This window comes from Oncorhynchus tshawytscha, linkage group LG33 (assembly GCF_018296145.1).
Source record: "Oncorhynchus tshawytscha isolate Ot180627B linkage group LG33, Otsh_v2.0, whole genome shotgun sequence".
In the NCBI taxonomy this organism is placed as follows: Eukaryota; Metazoa; Chordata; class Actinopteri; order Salmoniformes; family Salmonidae; genus Oncorhynchus; species Oncorhynchus tshawytscha.
This window is the reverse complement of record NC_056461.1, coordinates 31,565,348-31,571,379: the sequence shown is the minus strand read 5'-3', so window position 1 is coordinate 31,571,379 and position 6,032 is coordinate 31,565,348. Positions and strand designations below refer to the sequence as shown.

Below are 6,032 nucleotides of genomic sequence, written 5' to 3'. Positions count from 1 at the left end.
GAATGGAGGTCGGTGGTGGTAATACACTTTATGAAAGTTCATTGCTAATCGCCATATTAAGTCCAAAGAAGAAAAAGACTGGAAGGAGGAGAGATGACTAGAAACTATTCAGTTTACCGTTTTATGTGTAGATTAATTGTCGGAGTAGAGGACCGTGTGCATTTCAGGTGAAATAACAGCTCAATGTTTATATCACAGGATAAATTAGATCGCAAAAAGCTAGCTAAATAGGACAAATTAGCTAGCAACTGCAAGCTAACTAGATAAATTGACAAATGTTTAATGCTTTTCGACCTGTCCTAAAATTAATAGAATTGGTTCAGAGTTTGCTTAGATATTTCAACCTGCGTGTCGTGATCGCGTTTGGTGTGGGGGCGACAAAATCAATTTGCCCACGATGGCGCACGCGGACTCACGGTTTGGGTATGGTGTTAAGACATCCTGCGCCACTCGGGAAGCCCCGTTAATAGTTTTAAATGTTGACATTTTAGTCCATGTGTTAAACTCATTCCACGAAGGGCAGTGTCTGCTGGTTTTCACTGCACCCTTGTACTTGATTGATGAATTAATGTCACTGACTAGTAACTCCACTCACCTGGTGGTCTAGGTCTTAATTGAAAGGGAAAAACCTGCACACTAGGCCCTCCATGGAATGTTTGACACCCCTGTTTTAACCAGTTAGCTGACGCTCTTATCCAGAGCAACTTAGTCATCTTAAGATCGCTAGGTGAGACAAACACATACAGTCGTAGTAAGTACATTTCTCCTCAATAAGGTAGTTATCAGCAAAGCCAGTGCTAGTAGGTAAAGGGAGTGCATGTTTTGGGGGGGGGAGATAAGACAGATGTATTATTTAAGATACTCTTTTTTTAATGTCATATCTTGTAGATACTCTTAGTTGACAGATGGAAGATAGTGTTCAAACCTACCGGCTCCCTTGAGAAGATTGTCTGTGGTCTCAGGTTGGTCGTGGTGACACTTACTTTTCTCAAAGTAGAACTGGGCAAACTCCTAGAACACAACAGAAAATGTTATGAGTACATTCCTCTGTAATATCCTAAGCAATAGTAGTTGAACTGCCTGTTTCCTGTCATGAAACTGCTGTAGCCACTCACCAGGTGTGGCAGTAGTAAGTAGCTAAGCAGGGTGATCAGTGTTGCCACACAGGGGGTTATGAAGTACCCAAGAGCAGCACTGGCCCTGTCTGCTTTACCTACACAGAGAATGTAGAGAAACTCAGCATTAGTCAGGATGAAAACACAATTGACATAATAACAAGGTAGAGGTGAAAGTATGGAAATGTAGTACTCACTGAGGATAGAGAACAGACTAGCCATGGCAGCAAAGATCCCTGCCAATCCCTGACCACTCATAAACAATGTGCTGTACCTCGGGGGGAGCAGATCCACCAGCCCAAACAGACTGCCCTGGAGCACTGCTCCAAAAGCTAGAGAGGGAGAGGGGGTGTGTGAGAGAGAGAAAGGGGATGTGATAGAAATTAGTGTATTTACACATGAAAACACCTCGGAACACATTTTCATCAGGTAAAATAGTGATGCTACTACTTACACTACCGTTCAAATGTTTGGACTCACTTAGAAATGTCCTTGTTTTGGAAAGAAAATCATTTTTTTGTCCATTAAAATAACATCAAATTGATCAGGAATACAGTGTAGACGTTGGTAATGTTGTAAATGACTATTGTAGCTGGAAACGGCAGATTATTTTATGGAATATCTACATAGGCGTACAGCGGCCCATTATCAGCAACCATCACTCCTGTGTTCCAATGGCACGTTGTGTTAGCTAATCCAAATGTATAATTTTAAAAGGCTAATTGATCATTAGAAAACCCTTTCGCAATGATGTTAGCACAGCTGAAAACTGTTGTTCTGATTAAAGAAGCAATAAAACGGTCCTTCTTTAGACTAGTTGAGTATCTGGAGCATCAGCATTTGAAGGTTTGATTACAGGCTCAAAATGGCCAGACAAAGACTTTCTTCTGAAACTCGTCAATCTATTCTTGTTCTGAGAAATGAAGGCTATTCCATGTGAGAAATTGCCAAGAAACTGAAGATCTCATACAATGCTGTGTACTACTCCCTTCACAGAACAGCACAACTGTCTCTAACCAGAATAGAAAGAGGAGTGGGAGGCCCCAGTGCACAACTGAGCAAGAGGACAAGTACATTAGAGTGTCTAGTTTGAGAACCAGACATCTCACAAGTCCTCAACTGGCAACTTCATTAAATAGTACGCGCAAAACACCAGTCTCAACGTCAACAGTGAAGAGGCGACTCTGGGATGTTGGCCTTCTAGGCAGAGTTCCTCTGTCCAGTGTGTGTGTTCTTTTGGCAATCTTAATCTTTGCTTTTTATTGGCCAGTCTGAGATATGACTTTTTCTTTGCAACTCTGCCTAGAAGGCCAGCATCCCGGAGTCACCTCTTCACTGTTGACGTTGAGACCGGTGTTTTGCGGGTGTCTACTCTACATTTCTGATCAATTTGATGTTATTTTAATGGACATCAGCTTTTCCTCCAAAAACAAGGACATTTAAAAGTGACCCCAAAATTTTGAACAGTAGTGTATATGATTACTAATTACATTATATACAACCGGACCCATAGACATGAAGACAGGTGGGAACCAACTCACAGTTGATGAACCATATAGTTTCCATGGTGATAGAGAAGAAGCTGTGAGGCTGCATGGGCACTTTGACCATGATGGCAGTGAGGAGGAAGAGGATGGAGACCATACTGAAGCAATTCGGACCTTCTCTTTGATACTACCGCCACACAAGATAAAGGTTGAGTTAGACCACTACACTATAGAGGTGGAAACAACAGTAACACACATAGAACCCTGTAGTTGTTGCTCACCGCTGATACAGGAAGGAGTTGGCCAGGGTGAAGAGGAGGAGGGGTAACTGGGCTAGAAGAGTCATCCAGCTGGCAAACTTGTCTTTAGTAACCGGGGTGGTTCCGTTAGTAACCAAGGTCGATCCGATACTTGACGCGGTCCCTTTGAGGCGGTCGTCAAAATACTTCAGCAGAAAACAATGGGAGAAGAGGTGACACAAGCCCCCTACTCTCAACACAGAACAAACTAATATTAGACAGTATTGCCTGAATGTGTAATATTCATCCATGTCAATCAGTTAAGATTTTTGTTGTGAGTCTGTGACAGGTTGTGATGAGGTAGAGAAGCTGTGGTACCTCCACGGCAGTGATGCTGTGTGGGTGTGACATAGAAGCTGTGGTACATCCACGGCAGTGATGCTATGTGGGTGGGTGGGTATGACATAGAAGCTGTGGTACCTCCGTGGCAGTGATGCTGTGTGGGTGTGACGGAGAAGCTGTGGTACCTCCACTGCAGTGATGCTGTGTGGGTGTGACAGAGAAGCTGTGGTACCTCCACGGCAGTGATGCTGTGTGGGTGTGACAGAGAAGCTGTGGTACCTCCACGGCAGTGATGCTGTGTGGGTGTGACAGAGAAGCTGTGGTACCTCCACGGCAGTGATGCTGTGTGGGTGTGACAGAGAAGCTGTGGTACCTCCACGGCAGTGATGCTGTGTGGGTGTGACAGAGAAGCTGTGGTACCTCCACGGCAGTGATGCTGTGTGGGTGTGACAGAAGCTGTCATGGCAGCTCCTGACAGACGGGAGAACCTGGAGGGAGGGGGGACCTACGGGAGGCCTGGTGCGTGGAGGAGGCACCGGATGGACCGGGTTGTAGGGGAGCACTGGAGCTCTGGTGCGCAGCCTTGGCACCACTCCTCCAGGCTGGATGACCACTTTAGCCCGGACCCTCCAGAGTGCAGGCACAGGTTGAACCGGGCTGTAGGTGAGCACTGGAGATCTGGTGCATACCACTCGCACCTCTCCCTTAGGCTCAATACCCACATTCGCCCGGCACGGGCGGAGCGCAGGCATAGGACGCACTGCACCCTCCCAGCGCCCCGGAGACACAGCACGCAGAGCCGGCGCAGGATACCCTGGGCCGTAACGGCGTACGGGAGACAAAACACGCTGGGCCGGCACACTCTCGCATGGCACTTGCGGGGGGCTGGCCTATAGCGCACCGGGCTATGAGCGCGTACTGGCAACACCGTGAGCTTGACCGCATAACACGGTGCCTGACCAGTACTGTGCTTCTTCCGGTAAGCATGGGGAGTTGGCTCAGGTCTACCGCCTGACTCCGCCAATCTCCCCGTGTGCCTCCCCCAAAAAAAAACATTTTGGGGCTGCCTCTCATGCCTGTTGCGCTGCCTTGCCTCATATCGCCGCCGCTCAGCTCTCACTGCCTCCAGATCTTCCTTGGGGTGGCGATATTCCCCAGCCTGTGCCCAGGGTCCCTTGCCTTCCTAAGCATGCTCCGTTCAAAAAATGCAGAACTAAGAACAGATATAGCCCTTGGTTCACTCCAGACCTGACTGCCCTCGACCAGCACAAAAACATCCTGTGGCGGACTGCAATAGCATCGAATAGTCCCCGCGATATGCAACTGTTCAGGGAAGTCAGGAACCAATACACGCAGTCAGTCAGGAAAGCTAAGGCCAGCTTCTTCAGGCAGAAATTTGCATCCTGTAGCTCCAACTCCAAAAAGTTCTGGGACACTGAAGTCCATGGAGAACAAGAGCACCTCCTCCCAGCTGCCCACTGCACTGAGGCTAGGTAACACGGTCACCACCGATAAATCCATGATTATCGAAAACTTCAACAAGCATTTCTCAACGGCTGGCCACAGCTCCGCCCCCCCCCCCCCGCAGCTACTCGCCCAAGCCTCTCCTGGTTCTTCTTTACCCAAATCCAGATAGCAGATGTTCTGAAAGAGCTGCAAAACCTGGACCCGTACAAATCAGCTGGGCTTGACAATCTGGACCCTCTATTTCTGAAATTATCCGCCGCCATTGTCGCAACCCCTATTACCAGCCTGTTCAACCTCTCTTTCATATCGTCTGAGATCCCCAAGGATTGGAAAGCTGCCGCAGTCATCCCCCTCTTCAAAGGGGGAGACACCCTGGACCCAAACTGTTACAGACCTATATCCATCCTGCCCTGCCTATCTAAGGTCTTCGAAAGCCAAGTCAACAAACAGGTCACTGAACATCTCGAATCCCACCGTACCTTCTCCGCTATGCAATCTGGTTTCCGAGCCGGTCACGGGTGCACCTCAGCCACGCTCAAGGTACTAAACGATATCATAACCGCCATCGATAAAAGACAGTACTGTGCAGCCGTCTTCATCGACCTTGCCAAGGCTTTCGACTCTGTCAATCTCCATATACTTATTGGCAGACTCAGTAGCCTCGGTTTTTCGGATGACTGCCTTGCCTGGTTCACCAATTACTTTGCAGACAGAGTTCAGTGTGTCAAATCGGAGGGCATGCTGTCCGGTCCTCTGGCAGTCTCTATGGGGGTGCTACAGGGTTCAATCCTCGGTCCGACTCTTTTCTCTGTATATATCAATGATGTTGCTCTTGCTGCGGGCGATTCCCTGATCCACCTCTACGCAGACGACACCATTCTATATACTTCCGGCCCGTCCTTGGACACTGTGCTATCTAACCTCCAAACGAGCTTCAATGCCATACAACACTCCTTCCGTGGCCTCCAACTGCTCTTAAACGCTAGTAAAACCAAATGCATGCTTTTCAACCGTTCGCTGCCTGCACCCGCACGCCTGACCAGCATCACCACCCTGAATGGTTCCGACCTTGAATATGTGGACATCTATAAGTACCTAGGTGTCTGGCTAGACTGTAAACTCTCCTTCCAGACTCATATCAAACATCTCCGATCGAAAATCAAGTCAAGAGTCGGCTTTCTATTCCGCAACAAAGCCTCCTTCACTCACACCGCCAAACTTACCCTAGTAAAACTGACTATCCTACCGATCCTCGACTTCGGCGATGTCATCTACAAAATTGCTTCCAACACTCTACTCAGCAAACAGGATGCAGTTTATCACAGTGCCATCCGTTTTGTCACTAAAGCACCTTATACCACCCATCACTGTGACTTGTATGC

General features: G+C 48.0%; 1 pseudogene; it reads right to left on the bottom strand.

The window, feature by feature from the left end:
* Positions 1 to 831: 831 nt before the first annotated feature.
* On the bottom strand, positions 832 to 4,053 carry LOC112230592 (annotated as a pseudogene).
* Positions 4,054 to 6,032: the final 1,979 nt, after the last annotated feature.